This window comes from Ammospiza nelsoni, chromosome 4 (genome assembly GCF_027579445.1).
Source record: "Ammospiza nelsoni isolate bAmmNel1 chromosome 4, bAmmNel1.pri, whole genome shotgun sequence".
NCBI classification, from domain to species: Eukaryota; Metazoa; Chordata; class Aves; order Passeriformes; family Passerellidae; genus Ammospiza; species Ammospiza nelsoni.
Genome location: NC_080636.1, coordinates 49,400,696 through 49,424,008, shown reverse-complemented (window position 1 = coordinate 49,424,008; position 23,313 = coordinate 49,400,696). Strand labels below are relative to the sequence as shown.

The 23,313-nt window shown below is 40.4% G+C and overlaps 1 protein-coding gene across 1 annotated transcript in view; it reads right to left on the bottom strand.

Annotated features, from left to right (window-relative positions):
- INPP4B (inositol polyphosphate-4-phosphatase type II B) overlaps positions 1-11,661 on the bottom strand; it is a 216,900-nt gene extending 205,239 nt beyond the window's left edge. The window contains exon 1 of the mRNA XM_059470523.1: positions 11,629-11,661. The gene's annotated coding sequence lies outside the window, so the exon portion shown is untranslated. The remainder of the gene's footprint in view (positions 1-11,628) is intronic.
- Positions 11,662-23,313: the final 11,652 nt, after the last annotated feature.

The window sequence follows — 23,313 nt, the reverse complement described above, 5'->3', positions numbered from 1 at the left end:
CTAAAGGAAGAAAGCAAAATAAAAGTGATTCATGAAATACAACAGTAAGTTCTGACTCCTAGATCATTGGCTAGAAATGTGTTAGACTGAAAAATTACAGACACATGGAAAGGAGAGACTGGATTTATTTAATTTTTTTTTACTATTACTTGCACAAGATTTTTGATAGTTGTGCCACTAATTTGTAGGCTACCTAAAATAAATTGCATAGAACTTGTTAACAGAAAAACCTCAAAAACTGAGGAAGAAATCCATGTAGACAGCAAAATGAACCAAGAGACTGTGTCACTTCACCTCCAGTGGCAACCCTTCTAATCCTTATAAAATATTCTCATCCTAATCCCTCACACCTACCTCCCACTTCAATTACACCTCGCTGTCATTACAGAAACTACCTAGTTTTCTTCCCACAAAACTAATTTCCACCATTTCAAACATCACCATTCTCTAGCAAAACCACTCTGTTCCCAAATCTTTCCCAGTTTCTCAGCATCTTAGAATGCTTGAGGCAGACATCCCCTAAAATGCTCTTAAACAGTTTAATCTATCCCACTATTAAAAAACAAACAAACCCAAAGAAACCCAAACACTAACAATCTTATTTCAGCCAGAAATGCCTTATTTTTAGTTGTAAAGAAAGTAATTAAACCTCCTGCACTCAGTATGAAGAATAACACTGCATTTTAGATTCAGGCAGAAAACTACCACTGCAAGAATGAAGAGGAAGAAATATTTCAGTATGTGGCAATACATAGTCCTAACCAGATCATTAAGTAATTCTTAATGATAGAGTAGTACAACTAAGCTGAAGAAAGGGAAACTGGGCTGGTGAGGAGTTACCAGCACACAAAAGTGCCTCTGCAGATGCACAGGGGAACCAGAAGAAATCTTGCCAAAAATTTTTAAAGGAAGAACTCAAATTCAAACCATAACTCAAAGCAAGACTTTTAATAAAATCAGCAATATGGTCTGGTTTTAATAATAATGCAGATTTAAGACTTTTCAGCATTAACCTTAACTGAGGTTAATTTCTTGATCTGATCTGAACCTTCTGTTCCAGAGAAGTCACCAGCTCTGAGCAGTGAGCTGCCCTGCAGAGTGAAATTCAAAGCACACACCCAAGGAGACAGCTCTGCCACTACATCCCACTCCAATGAATGAAAAATAGAGCTGCAAAACACCAAGTTCCAGCTCAGAGCAGCACAGAAGTGAGACCTGTGCCAGTGCAGAGCTTAACATCGTGCTGACACTGATGACAACTTTCAAGCTCTGTTTTTCCAGATTACAGTTATTTCAAGAACTACAAATATGAATGCTAATCTAAATTCCTTCCAACTCAGTGTTTATTTAGTTCCAATGTAATCTAACTTCTGGTAGTTACATACAAAGGAAGATTTCATGCCTTATCCGTTAAGCAGAGTGATTAAGAAGCACCAAAGTTCGAAAGAAATTATGAGAGATATCTTACCTATTTCATCTGCAAAAATGACTGTAAGCTATTTCTTATGACATCAAATTAAATATTAATATTCTTTAGTGTTACTCTTAATATTAAGAATCCTTGAGTGTTAAATATTAAATCCACAACTAAAAGTAAGGTTGGAAAATTACTTGCAAAAACTGTTAGAGAATTATGCCCTGTAATGTATGAATTTGAAGTTAAATTCAGTTTCTATTACCAGGAATTACTGTCCCACTGAGCTAGAAGGGATACACATACTCTGACTCACAAATATTTCCATCTTTGACATTTCCAGACCACTGTCAGAGAGGCACATGGTAGCTCAGCTGGACACAACTTCAGTGATGTGACTAATGCACATACGTAGGCCAGTAAGAACGGCAGTAATTTATGAATTATTATTATATAATTTACAAATTATTATTAATACCATGTTGTTGCAGTCCGGCTCGCTGTGACCCCAAGCCCAGCCCAGCCAGGGGGAACGTGGTAAAAGTGGAGGGACAGGAAGGATGGAGTTGCCCAAAGAATAAAGAACTTTAATAGAAAAATAACAAACATAGAAATGCAACCGGGCCTTGAAAGCTTCCAGGGATGAGGCATCCACAGATTTTCTGAGCAATCTATTCCAGTATCTCACCACCCTCACAGTAATGAATTTTTTCCTAATATCTAATCTACACTTGCCCACTTTCAGTGTTAACTAACTACCCCTTGTTCAGCCACTCCATGCCCCAGGGGTCCCACTCCAGCCCGCTTGCCCTAAGGATATTCCAATAAATTGGGAAAAAAAATGCAGTTCCTGCTATAGACCTCAGCTTTCCCCTTACTTAGAAGTGAAAAACTAAATATTTCGTGATGAAAAAACAGTATCAGAAAATCGGCATAAAAGGTATTTTAAACCCACATGTTTTGGAACTCATGCTGTTTGTACATTTTTAAAGCAAAGCCAGATAAAGTTTAGAAAGTTTCTAAAATGCTGAATTTATAAATAAAATGTTAGTATCTGTAGAAAAACTAATGGGCTTTCAATATTTTTCTTTGGTAAATGGGTTAACTAAACTAGAATTTTAGGCTTGTCCTTTTTTTTGGCCATTGTTTTTAATTAAGTTGGTCCCTTGGATGGAGCAGCCAGAGTTGTTTACCCACAATGGCCATGAAATTCCCTGTGCTTGATGGTATAATTATCTCCTCATTGCCTGCTAATTCTTTTAAGCTTTTTTTTCTTATTTTTTTTTCAATGTGGCACAGCAGACCAGAAGAATCATCTGTCTGTCTCAGTCCAATCCTACAAACTCACTTACTGTCCCTTCCTTCACATATGACGACTTCTAAATTGATGGATTAAGGCAGTGTCTATTTCCAAGACAGTGTGAATTTTGTTTATTTTTTCAGGCACCTGAGCCACTGCAGCCCATGACCTGCGCAAACACCTACAGACACGACAGGATCTGAAATGTGTTTATTTGTTTGGTTGCATCACCTGGCAGATGCAGAAAACTCCACTGAGAAGAGCAAGTTCCACGCACCTCCCAGCCCAGCACTGATTCTGTCAGTGGTCTGGCTGTGAGGAGAGCTAGGTCTGAAAGCGCTGAACAGCCTTCGCTGGGCTGGAATGGGAGCAACGCCATTTGGACAGAAACAGAACACGCCAAAAGGTAAACCATCCATGAGGAAAAAGGAGAATCCAGCTCTGCTGACAAGGGGGCGAGTCAGCTGTAGTATGACAGAGCCTTTCCAAGTTCGTGATACTAACACTTCTCATTAAGTTCCAAAAAAACAACTATATGCACCTTTCATTAAAAAAAAAAATTCAGAATCAACATATGAGCGGCTAAATTACTGCTAAGTTTTAAATTTTCATTTTTAAGTGAAAATTTTATTTATTTTTAGGAAAAAAAACCCCAAAAGCCAAGATCTTCTAAAGTGCTTCCCTGAGCTGCAGCAAGCCAACAGCACTGCAAATTGGGTCAGAATCTGCTCCCGTCACTTGTGGGAGGTGAGAGATGTGTGGCATTGCTGACTACACAACAAAGGCTCTTTTGAATTATTTACTACAGGAGAACTAACAAATCATCTGGCTGTAAAGCTGCAACACTCTTCCAAATACTGAAATTAAAAACTAGGGTCAAAACCGGCAGGCTGGTATTGTCTTTTAAAATTGCTTAAAAATACATCTTTTTGCACTTTATAGTTCAATTTCCAAAAAAGTATTTCTACCTTAACCTTCAAACTTTAGTGAGAGACATTGCTCTTCCAGAACACAAAAACAGAGTCTCAAAGCTGATGTTTTTTCAGAACTTAGGAAGCATCTGCCAAGAAAAATTCCCACAGACATGGGCTAGATCTTCATCAGTATTTTATTTTAAATAGGCAAAATATTTTATGTTTATATTTTACAGTGTTTTGGCCCTCCCCCCTACCACCCATCTGGAACAGTTCATGAGGATAAAGGTAGCTCTTCTTTTTCTATAAGGGTAAAAAAAAAAAGCCCCAAAAACCAAAGAGAAGCCATAAACATCAGATCTCTGTTTCAGGTAAAATTCAAAAGCATGCAATTATTTTAACATACCAAAGTTGATTGTTAAGCACTGATTTCAGAGCACTGAAAATGAGTAATCATCATTTTTGTTTTGAAAAAGAGTACAGTTTTTCTATATTTTACTCTTGATATAAATCCTAATAAATATTCATAGATAACTCCAGGACACCTCGTTAACATGCTGTTCAACAAGTAGAGCAAGTGCTCAATTTTATGTTTAAAATAATTGTTATAAATGTATCTTCTCACAGTAACATGGAAACAATTGTAGCATGTTTTTTAGTGAAACATTAGATTTATTTAAATATAGTAGCCAATAAGTGCTAGCACCTTATTGGAAGAAGACTCCAAGGTTGGGTTCTAGTTGACAAAACAAGCAGTAAATTCCGGATGGGTTGATTTCCTTTTTTCTCCACTGCTCAGGTGAGAATTGACTTGGTCCCAGAACCTCTGCAGACTGTTTGCTTTGCTTGGGCTGGGGTTCACCACTTTGCTTCCCAGATCAGCATCAGTAATTCCTTCAGGTTCCACCCATGGATTATGAAACACAGCCCAAACTGAACCAAAGGATTTAATTTTCCTTATAATCATGGTTGGCAGTGACATCTTGGACAGATCAGACAGTTTATTTCTGTCTGCATAGGAAAGGTGCATAGGAGACCTATATTTTTTATACAGGTCTAAAAATTAGCTACCACTTAATCTTGCTTCAGTGTCCTTATTCCTTTCACCCCATGACTCAGTCAGTGACTTTCCACAACCTGCTTTTGTCACAGATCTGCTCTCTCAGGTTCCCACACATCTTTACATCAATCTTCAACTACAAATTGTAGGACAGCTCCCATTAACATTAATATTGCTATCCACAATCCTTTTTTGATAAACTGGTGCCTAGCATGCTTTTACTTTTGTGCAAGATCACCACAGTTTGCCATTCAATCAAAACCAGTCAAAACAAACAAAAATATCCATGAATGCTGAACCAAAACAATCCAAGCTGAGACATGATATCTCAATTTACAGCTGGAGTTCAAGCAACAACTAAGGAGAATTCATCCCAGGTTTCCTTTGCTGAAACTGTGAATGATAAAAGTTAAGGCCAAATTTCCCAAATTTCTCATTTTCCTATGTTCTACATGAACATAGAGGGTCACTACTCATGGTGCCCCTCCAGGACCCTTACATACATTGAGTAAGCCTGAAACACAGGTTTACTATCTACATTTTCTGCTAGTAAATCTTTCACATTATTTTCAAAATATTGATATGACAGATATCAATAGTACTGAACATTTTCTTCTGTGAAAAGCTTAATACTATGAACAAAAAGCAAGGAGGGGGAAGTGTTTCCTCACTAAATACTCCCACTGCTTCATAGTATTTTTGTGTCTGCTGCTTAAAAGAAGTCATTATCAACAGTTGGGATTTTATAAAATGTTCATTCTTCAAGCATATTCAGCATATCCTGAATTGTACCTTATATATGCACAATCTTCTTCATTTACCATCAGATTAATTACTGATCAATTTTGGTGCAAGGTACTAAATATATTTCCACGCATATTGTGACAGCCTAAATTCATTCAATAACCTCAGCACATGGACAGCTTGGCTTTTGGTAGTACACAGCTCCAAAGAAGCTATTGTGACCAGGCTTTTTATTTTTCTCAGAGAGAAAATCCAATTTATAAAAATAAAAAGCTTTCATGGTGTTACATCAAACTGCTTTCTCATTTCACATAACAAAGCAGAGTTCAGGAACTCTGCACATAACTTTTACAGGCTGGGTCCTCTGATCCCTCTTGCTTTTCATGCTTTAGTAGGGAAATCTATCTATCTATCTGTAGGCTATCACATCTTGATGGCACAGAAACTGATTTAAAGGTTTCTGTAAATGTTATTTCTTCCACCCTGATCAGAATTTTTGTATAATCAGGCATTGCTGAAGGAAAAATTTGAAAGGACTCCACACTTTACTACCCAAGGATGTTCTTTGCTCACCGACAACTGTCCAAGCTCCCACTGTCACTTAAGCTCTCTTGCAATGCTTGAAGAAGATTAAGATGCATTTGAGCTTTTTAAGACTCACACATCTTACCATTTTTAAGCAGACTTATAGCCACAGCACTGGGGTGGGGGGTGTATATATACATATATCAGCTCACACATATACACATTCTCTAAGTCAAAGACAGCAAACTCTCCCAGTACATGCAATTTGACATCAGATTCTGTACAATTCCAGTATTTTTGTTTTAAAAACAATACATGCATACCAGATCATCCTAGATAAATTATAAATGGCTATAATACAGCTATGAAATGAAGTCTCATCCATCCTTGTTTCATCAGATGACAGCTTCTGTACTACAGTTAACAATATAGATCTCACATAAAATTCTCAACTGCGTACGGTTTTCCTAACCAATAACAAACCACAAACACAAGCCAGCTACCCACAATAAAAGGGTAGACTGAATTTTCAGTATACCAGCCACCTTACAGTAAGTAGGGGTCCAAACATATTCCCTGACTCAAACAAGGTCAAGTCAAGAAAAATTAGGACCATGAAAAGTAAGTGACCGCATATCTAAGGGGAGACGATGCAGTAAAAATAGTCTTATCTACAAAATGAGCCATAAATGTGGCAGCTTCTATTGGGTTCATAAAGAATTCCAAATGTTTTTAGGCTTCTTCATATTTTACACTGCCACCTAGTGTAGGCTGTATTGATACATTCCAAGCTTCCCACTATTGCCACCTGTGGTATCCAGAACCAAGAAAACTCCCATAAAAACAGCAGTCATCATTTTGTTTGTCTCACCTGGAAACTCTCAGTTCCTAGTAGAAAATGTCTACGCTGGCAGCTGAACTTAAATAATCTGACACTGACAGCAGGAAAGCAAAACAAAATTCCTAGAGTTAAAAATATATAATTCCTAATTGTTGCAACTCTATGGCTGAACAATTATCAAAAATGAATCATTTGGAAAAAGTTTAATGCAGATTCACTGAGTGAAAATTAATGCAAGTTAAGCATCTGTGCTTGTATAGAAACTACAGAACAAATTGAACAATATTTCTCAATTGCAGGTCAGAACATGAACTTCAATGTTTACTTTGTTTTTCACCAGGTGCTTCTTCCTCATTTACATCCTCTGTCTTTAATGCAAGGTTCAATAGCTGCATCACCATCTAGATTATTCATTTGAAAAATGAATTGAAATCAATTATCATCAATTGAAGGTACTATATTTTTAAAACATATTTTAAAAATATGTTTTATGTTTATGCTATATCTTTAAAACTATAAAAATAGCAGACTGAGGTTATTGTGAACACCAAATGCAGCATCTCCTACTCTGTGTACCAAACCCTGTTCTCATTTACAGAACATGGAATAACCCACTAAAGATATTATTCCAAAACTACATTTCTGTAGGAGACAAAGTTACTTCATCTTAGAAAACTCAGTTTTACTGACTGCTATTTTCTTTAGCCACTCACACAAACACAACCACATAACCTGTTACTGCTGCTGCAGAAACACCGTACAACACCAGAGCTGATGCATTCTGCACAAATGTACAGGATACCAAGCCACATTTCACACCTACATTTTACACTCATTTGCATGTTTCTGAGGCATTTTCACAACAGAAATATGCACCCTAGGTTTAGTGCATCTCACTAGCATTGCTATAATGCACTAAGATCACACTTGATAACGCAACAAACAATACACAAACTTGCTGGTACATGAGCAGCTGGCAAAATACAATAAAAGCTTATTCCCCCTAAGACTTTCTTCCTCTTAATTGCCCTTTACATGTCCACCTCTTACAGTCACATTAAAAAACAGGGTCTTGATAGCACTTCATGTTAAGAGATTTCACTCCATTTGCCAAAATAGTGGTTTTGCAGCAAGAAACTCCAACTGGCAGGAGTACAGATAACAGAATGAAATAGATACAAAGGAAAGTGGTTTAGTTATTTAGTTATTTATTTTAAGAGAAAGTTCCCCCCCCCCCCCCCCAAACTGACTTTACTGCCATACTCAGGATAAATTTCCACTGGGGTCACAGGGTGAAATTTCATAGAAACAGAATACAAAACAAAACAAAAGACATCCATCAAAAAAGCCTTGATAGATTTGATTTTTAATGCCATGGCACCCAGTAACCGAGCACAAACTCAGCCTGCCAAAGTGACCTTGATAAACAGCATCACATTTAACATTTTGACATGGTACTATGTCAAGTAAGCACCTTTAGCTTGAGTTTTCTTATGTATTTTGATTAAATAGAGCCTGAATCAACATTAAAAACAATCTAAAGGAACCTGTGGGGCAAACAGGAAATAGGAATTTCCATGACAAATAGGAAGACACTTAGTTTGCCAGACTGAGACAAAAAGGCTTTTAACATCCAAACCAAATTTCAAACCTCCTGTGCAGAGACAGAGCTGAAGCAACTGTAAAGAGGATACTACAGCACAGCCTCTTTGGATTCTGAATGCTGGCAAGTTCTTTAGACCTTGGATCTATAACACTTGAGAAGCAGAAGTAATTCTACATTTCTTAAAGGTCACACAAACTATACTGACATCAAACAATTCAAAACCCATTACTGAAACAGGTAAGCAAACTTTTATCATTGTAAATTTGAAAACCCTACAGAATAAGCAGATACAGTTTGTTCTACTCACTCCCTCTCAAGACAAATTAATATCATACCATGTAGAGCATAAGATGTTCAATTCACTTTTCACTATGTGATTTCAGCATACCTTGCCAAAGAAGTACACAAGACTTGGAAGACAGACAAGCTATCCTGTCTCCTAACAGCAATTTTCATAGTGGAATGGATTGTTTAAATATGATTGGCTCTTTGAAATTCTGTCCATATTTAGTTAATTTATGATGACAACAAAAAAGAAAGGGGGAAAATTCTACCCCAAAAAGAACTGCTACTGACCTGACCAAATCAACTGAACCTCCCTTTGCAGATAATGGAGAAAATGGACTAGAGAATTCTATATCAGTAGCTCATATTTTTTCCCCCTCTTCTGGCAAGCAGTAAAAGCACAGCTCTCCAAACAGCAGGAAACTGAAATCCACAAACCTCAAGCCCTCTTTAGAGCTGTCAACATGGACTTTGTATGAAGACAAGCAAGTCTCTTTAATTAAAATCCTGTATCACTGTGAAGACATCTGTGAGCTGAAGTCCAGCACCACACTCAAACCTTGTGCAATCCAGCTCCCCTTTCACAGTTTGCCTCAGGTTTTCTGCAATATAACTATCCAAGCCAGGAGAGCCTGAGAAGCTAAGGAAGAATTAGGCATTCCCTTAAAAAAACCAAAACAACTTCTTAAGAGAGTGAAATCAGCTGTGACTGCTGCTGGATAAAGAGATGGAGAGCTCAGGACAATTTGTAGTGAGATTGCCAGGTTGGAAGGTGAAATCAGGAAGCATGGGGAGGGCCCCCAAACCCAGGGTAAGCAGTAGACAAGATCCAAGACCTGATGAGGCCAGGACTGCTAACTCATCCCAAATAACATTTCAGCCTTCCATCCAGCTCACATTTTGACAATCAAAGTGAGATTTACAAGTAAATTAAAAAATCCAGGGAAAGGTATTTCACAGCCCAGACTACTTCAAAGAAAGAATATTTTCTAAAAAGTATAAAAAATAACATTCACCATTCATCAATAATAAAATATTAGTGTAACACAAGATATTTAATAAGCCAAGCAAAACTAGCCCTTCCTAAAAATTTCCATTGGTCAGAGCATTTGACATATAGGAAGAGCTATGAAAATATAAGATAGGGAGAGACATGTAGCTAACTGTGTTAGCTACACAGTGTCAAAGCTGTTTATCCAAGTGTTTAAGCATGCAGCCTCATCAGAAGTTTTGAAGGAACTTTAGTGTTGGGAGTAACTGTCCACCTTCAGATTTGTCTCAGTAAATGATCTTACTTCCTCATGTAAATCTGTTACATAAATTGAACAAGTATTGTCTTCATATTTCTCTGCAGAAGTCATATGCTAAAATATATATCCATAGCAAGCTTAATAATTCAGCATACCCATCAATCCCACTACTTTGCCTCCAAAATTCACAGTGAATTCAGGTCTAGGCCTATTCAAACAATTACTTCACCTGCAGACTCTCTCACAGCCTCCACTCATCGCTGGCAGCCAGCAGCACTGTCCTCTACAGGCTGACTTCAATGCTCCAGGCAGGTCTTCCACTCCTGTGGCTTTTTTGGGGTGTTGGGTTGGTTTTTTTTTTCTTCTTACAGTACAGTAGACTTCCAGGCACTAAGCAGAGTATTAATCTTGCATTTTTGGTTCACAAAAAAACCTTCACCTAATGTGAAATCTTTCAGTCAGATCAGAAGATAAGGAGACTATAGATGATAAAGGAGGACATGTAAGAGGCATTTGGATACACCTGCTCAAACAGATATACCTTAGGCCGAGGAAGACAGAATTCTTTGATCAAAAAAACTAAAGCAGCCTCAGGGATAAGTCTCTGCAGGGAAAGAGAAATCCAAGCAAAAGTAGGATCAGCCGCACTTGCAAGGTTTGGGGAACCAGTGGTGAACTGGAACTGGAAGCTTCAGTTAGTCCAAGAAAGCCAGTAAAAGAAAAGATGTATTTTCAGGAAAGATTTAATCTTATCTTGAGGGCTGTAGAAACTGTCAGAGAGCAGAAGGGGAAAAAAAAGCAAAAATAGGGCTCTGGAGTAGTAACACTGCCACATGCTGCCACTAACATCATCAGGGCTGTACAAATCTCACAGGACTAATTACTGCTCAGATTAATCTTGTGACTTGTATCCTAATTCTGGTGGAATTATCAATTTGTGTGAAGTAAACAGCATTCAGTCCTGCACAGATAGATACAGTTACTTACATAAACCCCGTTCAATATACAGGTTCAAAAAATCTGAGATACTGCAGGGCTTTAAAGCCAGCTCAAATCTAACCAAGTAAAATAAAAACAATGTTGAAAACAAGCAAGTGACTAGAAAACTGCCTTTTTAAAGACTGCTATGGCATTTGCAAATACTTATCCAAACAGAAGTTTTGTTAGTAACTAATTGTTTACATACTTTTTCTCTGATACAGAACAAGAAAGAGACATTCTCCCCATTATTCTTGCTATGTAAGCATCATTTACATACAGAGAGTGCCTGTAAGCCAGTAAAACCTAAAAATATTCTCATCTTTGAGATTGAAAGTCAGATTTAAATGGCATACATATGGCCTGATTTTAGTATATCTATTTAACACATCATTAATGGGTAAATAAACAAGTAAATTTCTTCTGGCAAGGAAGATAAATGGAAACATAATTAGGCATCAGATGAAAACACAGCTCGACAAAGACTTGATCCTATTATTTCTATTTTGGATAAGGTTCCGGGTTAGTTCTGGGGACCAAGATGGGACTCCCAAGCTCTGCCATCCACGCTTCAAATTCTCTGTGTCATTTCAGAAAAAGAAAACAGAGCTCTACTCGATTGTAGATCAGAAATTGAACATCATCCCCCGCCCCCACCTTTTCTGGTTAATTTCAAGTTACAACTCTGCTCAATTTCATTCTCTGTAATACCTTTTTTGCGGTTTCCATTACATCTCGGCAGACGCTGCTCTTTGCAAATGGGGATCCGACAGCTCAATTACTCCATCAAATTAACCCTTAGCGTCGCCCACAGAAGCCGCTAATCCCACCCGAGTACTCCCAACTTCGGAACGCGACACAAAACCTTTACAGACGAGATCCTCCAGGCCCCCGGCACCGCTTCGGCAGGGCCGCGACCGCAGCTGCACGGCGGGGCCGGCATCCAGGCTCCAGCGGGCAGCGCCGGGAGACACCGGCCAAGATCCCCGGCACGTCCCGGCTGGAGGCTGCCCCAGCAGCCCGGGATCCCCGCAGGACGGCTGCGTGGGCTGGGCAGGGCTCTCCGGGGCAGCCGGGCCACCTTCCCACCCTCAGCGCCGGCCCTGAGGGGCAGGAGAGCGGCAGCCGCCCCCGGCACCGGCTCTGAGGGGGCAGGAGAGCGGCAGCCGCCCCCGGCACCGGCTCTGAGGGGGCAGGAGAGCGGCAGCTTCCCTCAGCGCGCTCCAGCCCGGATCAGCCCTGGCCGGCGGCTCCGGCAAACGCGCCTGCTTCCGCCGCCACGGCTGCGCGCCCGGTGGGCTGTGACCTTAAGAAACTTGGTAAGGGAATAAAAGGGAGGGACTTTGCCGGATCCGATTCTCGGCTTCTAATCGCTCCTGACGCGCCGGTGCCCGAGGGGAAAACAAGGAAACAAAACCCTGGCCAGCAGCAAAAGCCCCCGCGCCCCTCGCAAGCGGCGGTACCTGTCCGGCGGCGGGGCGGCCAGCGCAGCACCTTCCCCCTCTGGCTGCGGGAGACACCGGGCGAGCGGCTATTTATAGCGCGGAGCCTCCAGCAGCGCGGCGGAGGGCGAGAGGAAATGAGGAGCGGCGCCTGGGCAGCCGGAGCCGAGCCCGCCCTGCTCCCCGCCGGGAGGGAGAGGAGAGGAGAGGTGCGGCTGGCTCCGGGCACCGGCGCTGCTGCCCCCAGCGCCGCCCCCGGCAGCGCCCTCCTCAGCGCCAGCCGCGGCGGCAGGTAGCGAGGGAGCCGCCAGCCTCCTCTCCTCTGCGGCCAGCAGGCAGCGCGGCTCGGCTCAGCCGCGCAGAGGTGACCCGCTACTGCTGCTGCTGCTGCTGGAGGAGGCGAGACCGACGCTGGGGTGTGGGAGGGAGACGCCGGCGCTTGCCATTCACCTCCTGCCGCCCAGAGGGAGCCCGGCCGCCGCTGCCGGGGGCTGGGAGGCGGCGGAGCTCGCCCGGCCCGAGGGGACGGACGGACCGGGCTGGGGGCGCTTCCGAGGAGGCGGCGCCGGCTGGACCCGGGATGGAGAGCTCCGCATGGGCACCGCATGGGCACCTCTGTGGCTCAGGGGAGGGCAGCAGGACCGGTGGGAAACGCTGGTCCCTTCCCTGTCCCGGAGCTGGAAGCAGAATCTGCCTAGAAGGCAAGCGAGCGGTTTCTCGGAGCCGCCGGGCTGGCTGCCTTCCAGCTTCAAAACTTGGCGGGGTGGGCGATAAGGGATGCCTGGTCCCGGCAGGGAGGGAGGTGGGAGCGCTACACCTCGCCTCCGGCCCGTGCTGCCGCTCCGGAAAGTACCAATGGCATCCACGCACCCGGCCTTTGATCCATGGCATCGGAAAATTGGGTTTGTATGTATGGCAACAGAGGAATTAGTAAAGGACTTTTCTCACTTGGTAATAATCTTTTTTAATCCTGTTTTTTTTCCCACTTCTTTTGTAGTTGGATAAATTCTGGTATTTGAAGCTTTAATCAATCCTTTTGAGACTACTTGTGCATTATTGCAGGACACCGTCTGGGATTTGAGCATCATAACTCACTCCTACACCATCATTCTCCAAGCAACTGAAGTTAATAGAGATTAGATAGCTACATTAGCCTACTCAATATCATTTGTTTCAGGGTTGGATTTAGTGTTTCCTGTGTTGTAATAACTGCAGTCATCTACAAAGTACCAGCACAAAGCCTTACAATGATCTGTGCAGAGCAAGACTGATTCAGCTTCAAGAGCTTGAAATCAAAACAGAGATACAGAGACACAAAGAGGGGAACTAAAAAAACAGCATTATAAGCTGTTTTGTTATACACAAAATTAAAAGGAAAAGCCTGAGAAGGCACAAGAGATATTTGACCTTGTTGTTATCTTGCTGCTATATTTCATATTTCTAAAGTCCCATACCTTCTCAGCAATATTTCTTGGGGGCAGTTCTTCACAGCACAGACTTGTTCTTCTGCTTGTTGCTGCCTCTCAGCCAGGGCTCCTTCCAGGCTCTCCCTGCCTGTCCAAGCCCACCCCCTTTTATCCCAGTGATCTTCACTAGCCACGGCTGCAGCCCAATGAAGGACATCAGAGCTGCAGCCCATCAAGAACAGCCGGGGCTTACCAGGGCAAGGCCTGTATACAGATATTCAAATATAGTACAGATATTTTACTAGGACTCCTACTATATGCCCTTGTCCAAACACCTAAACAAAGTAATACAGAAAAAAAATCTATCTTGATGGAACTACCCACTCACATAATGCTCCTCATGCATAAATGTTTGCAGAATAAGGATCATATTGAACAAATCATTGTAATGAAGTTAAACTACCTTTTCAATTCAGAGATTAGTCTTCGAGCATCTCTCATGAACAATATTTGGCTTCTCGCAAGAGGAGTTTCATCACAATCTTCCTTGTTAAACTTTTAATGTTCCACAGTGTAACACACAGCAGGAAAGATCCTGCTGTCTTAGAAACTGGAAGCAGTAGACCCAGGCTGCCACCAATGACAATCCAGATGGTGAACAGGGAATTTGAAAAACTTGGCTATGTGCAATTCCATTGCATAGGTTGTTTCTTTCTCTGTGCTCCCTTAAGAGCCAAATGCTATTGGGGTTTAGTCTGTGGTTGCTTTTCAAATGAAAGCAATGCCAAATGCCTATATAAGTTCAGAACAGAGTACTGAGTCTGTAAAATGGATGTTCTGTTAGATTTGGAGGGAAATGCAATGACAGCCCCTGCTTTCTTTTTTCAGTAATAAAACCTTGACTTTGTATAGCACTGAACTTTATTAAGAGCAGTTATCAAAAAATATTGTCTTGAGGAACACTTTTTCTTGGGGCAAGACTTTGTTGTATAACCAGTCATACTGCAGACCACAGGAAGGAAAAAGGCTAATTTTTAGATTAGTCTTATGTTAAGACTCAAGATGTTACTTGAAAATGGGTGTTCAGAAATCTACCCTAAGTCAGAATGGAAAAAAAATATATTAGATAATCAGAGTTTCATTGAACTCCAAAATGTTTTATAATGGATATATAGTCTAAAGCTCTCTTCTGTCATGTAGTCAAAATTTTCAGAGCTTGAAAATACACTTAAGCATAAAAAATGGTATCTAATGCTCAAAAATACTATCCTCAAAATTATTTTGAATGTGTTTCTATGCTCCCTACCTCTGAAAATCACATTTCCTAAAGTGCCTAGATATGGATTTAGGGCATCTAACTGCATCCACTCAGGCTTGAAAATTTTAGCCTACCTCTACCTGTGCTTCATAATAAATGTATCAGAAAGCTTCAGACAAGCTATAAAAGTATTCTCAAAAAAGCAATGCAGACTTCAGCCATTAGAAAACAAGACACCGACCTAAGAAAGCGCTTGATTGTATAATTCAGCTCATTCTGGTATATGGAAAGTAGCATCTGAAGCCCAGCTTCTAACAGACATCTGTAGTAGAAGGAGAAAAATGAATATGAATCACCTCCATAATATGACAGTTTTATTATTAATATCTTTCCACTGTTCCCAATCTTCAAGGAACGGCAGAAGTCTCAGTAAGAAGAAATGCAAATATTTATTGTTGTAGGTCTTTGCACAGAGTACATTTTGATGGATAGGACGGGTTTGTTTTCGAGAAGCTCTTTTTGCGTTATCTTCAATTGGCATTCAGTATAACAGTTTACCAAGGGAGAGGACTGAGTGCACACCAAATGCAGCTGGGGCTATCATGCTAACCCTGTTGGGAGGCAGGCCTGTGTCAGGCAGAGAAGTTTAATTTGGGCTCAGAATCAGAGGGACTGAAGAGGATCTAGAGCATACTGTATTCCCAAGCAATGAAATATCTTTGAAGGCAGAGTTAGGGTAAAACTCGAAGGCTGCTCACTCTCTGGACAGTTGATATGAATAACTGCATGGGATAATTGCATTGCTTTTCCATACTACCCACAGTACAGCAAATATTGTTGAATTTACGCCAGTTTTTTAGCTGCAAAAAAATAGGGAATCAAAAATTAAATCTTAATGAAAGCATAAACCTTTCTTCCATCAGTGCAGGATCACTTCCACCCCTTAAAGTCATCTCTTGCTGGAACCAACAACCCTGCGAAAACCAAAGGATGCTTCTGATACTGAAAATAAACCTAGAGCATTAAATGAAAATCAGCAAAAACCACATCCTAGCAGAAGTGAGCTTGACTGGTGGGGCTTCCTGCATAGCAGTGTCACTCTAGATTCCTGCACAGAATTTAAATGCTTGCACTGTCACAGAACTGGTGACCATAAACTTCATTTAGCTCTCCGTGCCCCACACCTTACCTACGCTGATGGTGGACATGTGCCAAAAAGCTACCTTGATAACCTAAATATTGCAATTTATACCAAACATACATATTGCAGTGCAGCTACAGAACAACTGCAGAAGAAGCCAGAAGACGACCTGGGTTCTGCAGGGGAGCTGCAAACCATGACTCGCTGAACAAATCAAAGCCTTAACTTTGCAGGTTATTCTGTGTGGGCAATAGATTGTACCAGTGTCAACATCAAACAACTTGCAGGATCAACACCCACCAGAGGAAGAGCTGTGTAACTAGTGACACCGAGGTGAAACTGAAACTGAGAAAAATACCTTACTACCAAATACAGAGGAAAGCAATGTCAAAGAAAAACACTTACTCAGTTCTCTGAAATTATCACATACTTTTCATCAAAATACCTGGAGGAAAGCCAATACAGAATTGCTGGAGAAAGCACTGCAGAGAGAGCATCACACTGTGTACTAAATAAAAGAGTTGGTGTTGGGCAAATAATAAAAAAATCCCAAACCAAAATGATGTCTTATGCTGCCTAGATTGAACCTCCTGCAGAAAGGTAGGCAATATTCACATTTTGGCAATATTTACTGTGTTGGTTGTACAAGTAGGGAATGATTGTAACACAGTAACCCTAATGTTTTCCTGTGCATTGGATAAAACATGCAACTGTTTATCATCAATCTAAACAATAACTTCACTTCTTGCCCCACTGCCAGGAAAAAGGCAGTCGTAGAAATCCCAAAGCACTATTGCACTATTATTGTTCTTTTCTTCAATAGCATTTTCTCTCAGTTTCAACATTTGTTGCTGTGCAAAGTTTTGTGTAAAACTAAGGGACAAGAAGCAAAGTTCCTAAGGACAGAAAATATGATTTTATCACTAATATGAACTTGGAAACATCATGTTCATATGACACAAAATGCTAAACAGCATGAGCCTTCTCCGTTGTTTGACACGGAGTGGTTTGTAAAACCACTGGATGGTGTTCCTACTCTGACAATAGTGCAGCTGTGTGCCCAGGCCAAATCTGGATCAGATTTGCCAGGCAAGACAGACATGTGCAGTTCTTTTAATAAATACTGTGGGGCTGCTGCTTAAAAAAGCCCTTCCAAAACAAAAATAAAAACAAACAAACAAACAACCCCGAGATGGAGTTTTAATTTCATTTTCTGCTCCCTTTGCATCAGTATAAATGACTAGATAGCATGCATGTTTTAAAAGAGTCAAGATAAATGGTTAAATTATTGGACCCAGTTCCACTAATGCAAACTCTGTAGACTTCAGGGTCTTTTGCTGACCTATGCTTAGGGCAGAAGCCATAGTTTTTATTAGGTCTACTCGTACTGGACACCATTTTTCAGACCAAATGCCCTGTTACTTGATGTTGGACACTTAACCTCTGCCAGAAAATCACACTGTTTGATTTTATCTCACAAGGCAAAAGCACTTCAATATCTTTTAGCAATACTTTTTTGTCACAGAAGGTGGAAGGGCAAGCCAGCTGATAGTTTACTGTCTAAGGCTGAGGTGGATGCTATACATGATTCCCTTCTTGCTGAACAAGATTTCATCATCACTTTTTTCACATTTTCTATGTAGGCTCAATTTCAAGGAAGGTTTGTACATTGCCGGAACTGACCTGTTTTAAAGTATTTTGTTGCTCTCCACCACAAAACAAAACAAAACAAAACAAAACAAAACAAAACAAAACAAAACAAAACAAAACAAAACAAAACAAAACAAAACACATTCCCCCTCAAAAAATCTAATAAAACAAAAACACCTGTCAAGAACATTCCTTTAAAAAAAAAACTCCAGCCCTCAAATCCCCAAATCCAACCCCATTCCTATAGCTTTGAATGCAATTCATGGCCCTTTGTATTTCCCTACAACCACCCCCTTAAATTATAGTTCAGACTTCCACTTTCATTCTCAGAAGTTAGAACTGTAACTATTTCCTACCTACAAAAAAGAATATTATTGATCTTGTCCCTTTATAATTCTGCCAAAAATTCAAGAGAATCTGGCCTTGTTCTAAACTTAATCCCACATTCCCTTTGCCTCTGCATCCAGAGACAAAACAGTCCTCTGGGACAGCAGAGCCTACAAAAACAGGTGTCCCTGCCAATGGCCAGCTGTTCCCAATTCTGTCATTTTTCAAAGGGACAATTTTTCAGAAAGTAGCCAAGTTCACATTTGCATTGCTCTCCACTGGTGTAATTATTTATATCATGTTATATTGAAACAAATTTCTCTCAAACCATGACAACTTTTTTTTTTTTAATTCACATGGTGAAAATGAAAAGATTTGATGCAATAGAGTATGAAGCCCTTAGAGCTGTCCAGTGCTTTTGTTGAAGTACTTCACACAGCAATTCGCACTCTCCTTTGAAACAGATTTTGGCTTCACTTGTGGCACCTGGTTGAAGACAAGCAACATCTAAAAACCTGAAATTTCACAAATGCCTGCCAGGTTGAAGTAGCAAGATGATAGGATACCTTTTCATTGGTAGCTTGATAAAATCATTATGAGAACTCCATTCTTATTTAATATGTATCTGCCTTTACAGCTGCATAAATATCCTTTTATGTATACCCTGTGAATTCACAGCAGGAGGAGTCCAAGAAGTTCCCACACTTGTCCGAGGAAAAGTAAACACTTAAAAATTAAAGAAAATAATTTAAGCTGAAGCTTTAAACAGATACTCTCTTCCGTATAAAAGCGAGTTTAGAGCTTGAATAGAATGTTCAGAAATATGAAAATAAAAAAATAACCTTTGGAAGTTACATTCTTTTCTGTTTACAGGCTATTCCCTCTTGCCCTGAAAGGGGGCCAGGTATAGGACAGGTGCAGTTGACAACTGAGGGAACACTTGTTCCTCAGCAAGTCTATTACTCTGCAGCATTTTTTGCCTTTAACTTGGATCCTGACAAATTTTTCAGGGCATAGTTCATGTAAAGAAATACTGGAATATTAAATTTCACAGTTCCTAGGTGGATTCCTGACATGGGTGCTAACAAAAACCTTAAAGCTGGGGGCAAACCTGGTGCCCTGTGCCGTGACTCTCCAAACCTCTGACGTCCATGTAGAGCAACCATTGGGGATCTCCCTCAGAGAAATGAATATACAGCTTCTAGCACGTGTGTTTCTCTCACTGTGTGTCATCCATACCTCAAGAGGATGTCACAACACAAGCAGATTACCCACATCAAATACTGACTTCAAAAATCAAAGACTCATGAGGCAGCACTCAAGTCAGCAAGCAGGCAGGTTTGAATGGCAGGTAGAGGGACGCTTCAGGTATTGCAGGATGCTGCACCCCAGGGCAGAGCAAGGGGCTGGTCACTGCTCCCTGTGGCACCAGGAGCAGCAGGAGCAGAGAGCTCTGCCTCCCTGCCACAGAGGTAACATGCCCCCACTCAGCTAATTAGCAGCATCTCATCTCTTGAAGGGAAAAACCCGTCTTTGCTCTTGCTGAGCCTCTGCCAAGTTTCTGCTGTCACGCTTTTCTTCTAATTTGGAAAAGAAAACTACAGTTCTGATACCCCTTGTTTGAAAATTGCTAGCCCCTGTTCTAATCAGGCAAAACTTTAAATCACAGCCACCTTGATTTCAGAAAAGTTTAACTTGTAGGATAACTTTCTATCACCATTTGGTAGTGCCTTATTAATGTAACTGTAATGTACAGCCCTGTCTTGGACAATGATTCTCCTTCTGTTTCCTACATGTTGGCAGACCACATGCAGACTCTCATCCCTGATCATTTTATACTGGCCACAGCAGGACTTTAAAGAGGATATATTTTACTACACAGACGAGCAATCATTTTCAAATCCTTTTGCAGTATTTTCCTACCCACTGTGCTTCAATTCACAATCTGATGCCATTCAAAAACAGCAGTCTCTTATCTGTGTATGATACTGCAGCCTGTCTTAGGGTAAATGCTTGATCTTAAATCATCACCACTTAATGGTGTATCTCTTTCCCTGTACTGCAATTTAAAAGAGTGATACAAAGAATATTTTGGAGAGCTTAGTATATGCCTGGCTGATTATGTCACTCACTTCTCATCTCCTGATCTTTAATATATTTTGGATTTTGACCCTGTCTGTCCTGTAAAAATTTGTGTGTAACATGAATCAACCACCTAAGGCTAATGATGTTCACTCCTAAAGTGGGCTCTCTATTCTGCTGGCTGAGGTCTGTGTTTAAAAATATTTTCTGCCTTTCACTGTGAAGCAAATGAAACAAATGGAAATAACGACTATGTGGTGATTTATGGTGAGGACAGTGGGGTTAGTTTCATCTATGTCACTGATCTTTTACTTAATTTTGAGAGTTTAACTTAACTTACATTAATCAGAACCACTTGTAAAATAACTACAATACCCTTCACTGACATCACAAGGTAAGTTAAATTTGGGTCCTGGCTATAATTAGCCTTTCAATATTTGTGCGCCTTTCAGGGTATAAAAAAAGATTTTTGTCCTGTGTGCCTTAGTTCGACCAAGGAAAATTAATTAAGTCTGGGAAAGTGTCAGGGGAAATTCTCCATTGTGTACCATTGCTCAATTGATTACCTCAGAGAGCTAGGAGAACGTAGAATCATGTGGCATAGCTGGCCCATAAAGGTTTAGGAAGGAACCATATTCCCTTTGAGCCTGTCTCTCCATGTCTGGGACAGTCTGGCCTTTAATTGTGTGGTTAGGACAAGTTAAAATCCTCAACCAACAGACTCCAGGCAAGAGTAAAGTGTTATTATTCATTTTAAGAGGGACACATTTAAGATAATTTAAGTCATGTTTAAGGTCATATGAGAAGTCAAGCCCATTTTTATCGGGGAATTAATATCTGTCAGTTTCTCTGGTTAGCAGAAGGTTGGTTTCCAGAACTATTCCCTGCTCCTTCCTCACTTTTATCTAGGTCATCTTGATATATGCAAATATTACACTGAATTTAATGTAGTTATTCTCATGCAGCTTTAGGACCTCATTCTGCAGCTTGACAGTAAGAATATTTAGCTCTATGCTTTATGTATTTGTTTGCCAGCATTCTAATATTTTGCTGCTATCACAAAAAATCAAGGATTCTGTGTCCTGCAGCAGAATCACACAGAGAAGATAACTATAATTGATAGAGCACATATGGTTAGAAAGAAACATTTGTTCTTGATCCTTCTCAAAAAAATATTTTGGTAGGTACATAACTCCAGAGCATGTTAATTTGCTCACTGGCTACAGATAAATGTCCTCAGAATAAATACTACTTCAGCTATTTCAGGGTAAATTGACCTATGAGACTAGCACTAGTTTTGTTGAGTCTACTTAATAAAAGGCAATTTCCACAGGTGAAGTATAAACCCATTACAATATAATATTTGCATTCATGAGTTTGGGGCTTTTTTTCGTATGGGGGAAGATCTCTTTTGCTAGTTAGCTAGCATTAGTTGCTAAGATGTTAACTCCAGGGTAACAAAAACATTTTAGCAAAGGTGGATGATGCTAATAACTTTTCAACCACTTCCTCCCTTTTATTTTTGAGGACAATGTGGGGTCAAGTGGTTTACACATTTATTACTTATAAGTCAAGCAGGAAAAAAATTAAAAGTACAGCTTCTTACAGAAGTATTAAGTTAGCTGCATTTGATCCACTGTGTCAGAGTCTGTTTATTTTTTCCCCCAGTGACAAATCCAGAGAATTTCTGTTGGATCCATCTAAAGTGTTCTGAAGCTGCAGCATCTGACTAAGAAGAGGATTTGCCCACCCTGCAAAAGATGCACTTGCAGCAGCCTTCCATCCTATCACAGGTGGAACTGACCTTGCACCTTTCACATTTCTTTCAAAATTACCCCGCAGAACCTCAGGAAACACAGACCAAGGAGCCAGACTCTGGGGTGTGGGCTGGAAGGTGAGTGAGAGATGAGCTGAGAAGAAACTATGGGGGTGGACAGCAAGGTAGAGGCAAAGTATATAAAATGAAGAAAGAAAAAGAAAACAGAAGAAACAATGGCAAAGCAAAAACTATGTAGGAACTATGAAATTCTGGATTTGTTATTACATTTTTGGAGGCAAGTTCTCCTTTAGGTGGAAATAATCCTCCCAGAGGGGAAGTTTTTTCTGAACATTTATTGGAGATAAGAAATTTTAGCTGTAGATAAAACAGAGTCCTTGAGATAGAGCTGTTTCAGCTCTGCCATGCTCAGTGGACATGCAGCATGAGCCCCAGCTTGCCTGCAAAGGACAGGGGGAACAAACATCTCTTGTGGCTGGAAGAACAAAATTAACCTTCATGTGAAGCTGGCTAGAGAAGAAACATGTATACTGGATAATATTTGTACCACAACACCACTTCTATGCTACCCATTAATTTTCCTCTCCTTAAGGGCAAGAATGAAGAAGCATTTCAGAATTAAAGGTGAGAGTAGGATGACAGGGCACCAAGGAAAAGCCTGTTTCCTGAGGAAACTGCTGAGAGTCATCTCTCTTGATTATACCCGTGGAAATGGATTTCTTTTCATGCTCATTTTCATACTAAAACTAAGGAGTGCTGCAGTACAAAACTACAGATTTCATGAAGGAAGGTAGAAGGCTTCTTGCCATTCACTCTTCTTGTACAGCTCAGTATATATTTATGCAGCTGACAATAAAATAATCATTAAAAATTTAGGAAAAGTGATATGACTGCAGGGATAATCTAGACAAAATCTGAGCAAGGGCTGAGAAGCACATGACCCAGTGATCTTCGAGGTGTTGCAGTGCTTCATTTAGCATTGACATTTATTGCCTCAGCAATAAATGGCAATAGCAGCTCTGCTTTCTGGCCAGATGCATTGTTGTGCATGATACTTTCCTTGTGACACAACTTGTTACAAACAAAGGAGATGGAAGATTAAAGCAACAGTCATTGTCATATCAAGGAATTGCTCCCTCAGACTCCAGGCTGGTAGTTACTGTGCTGTTATACTTTCTATAAAATGTAACAGGGTGCTTTAGATCTCAGAGTACAATTTCTGTAAATATGGTTGTTGGAAAAAAAGAACACAAAAAGCTATCATAAACTGTCAAAATGGGGGAGAGTTGATTTAGATACAGAGTTTATTCATT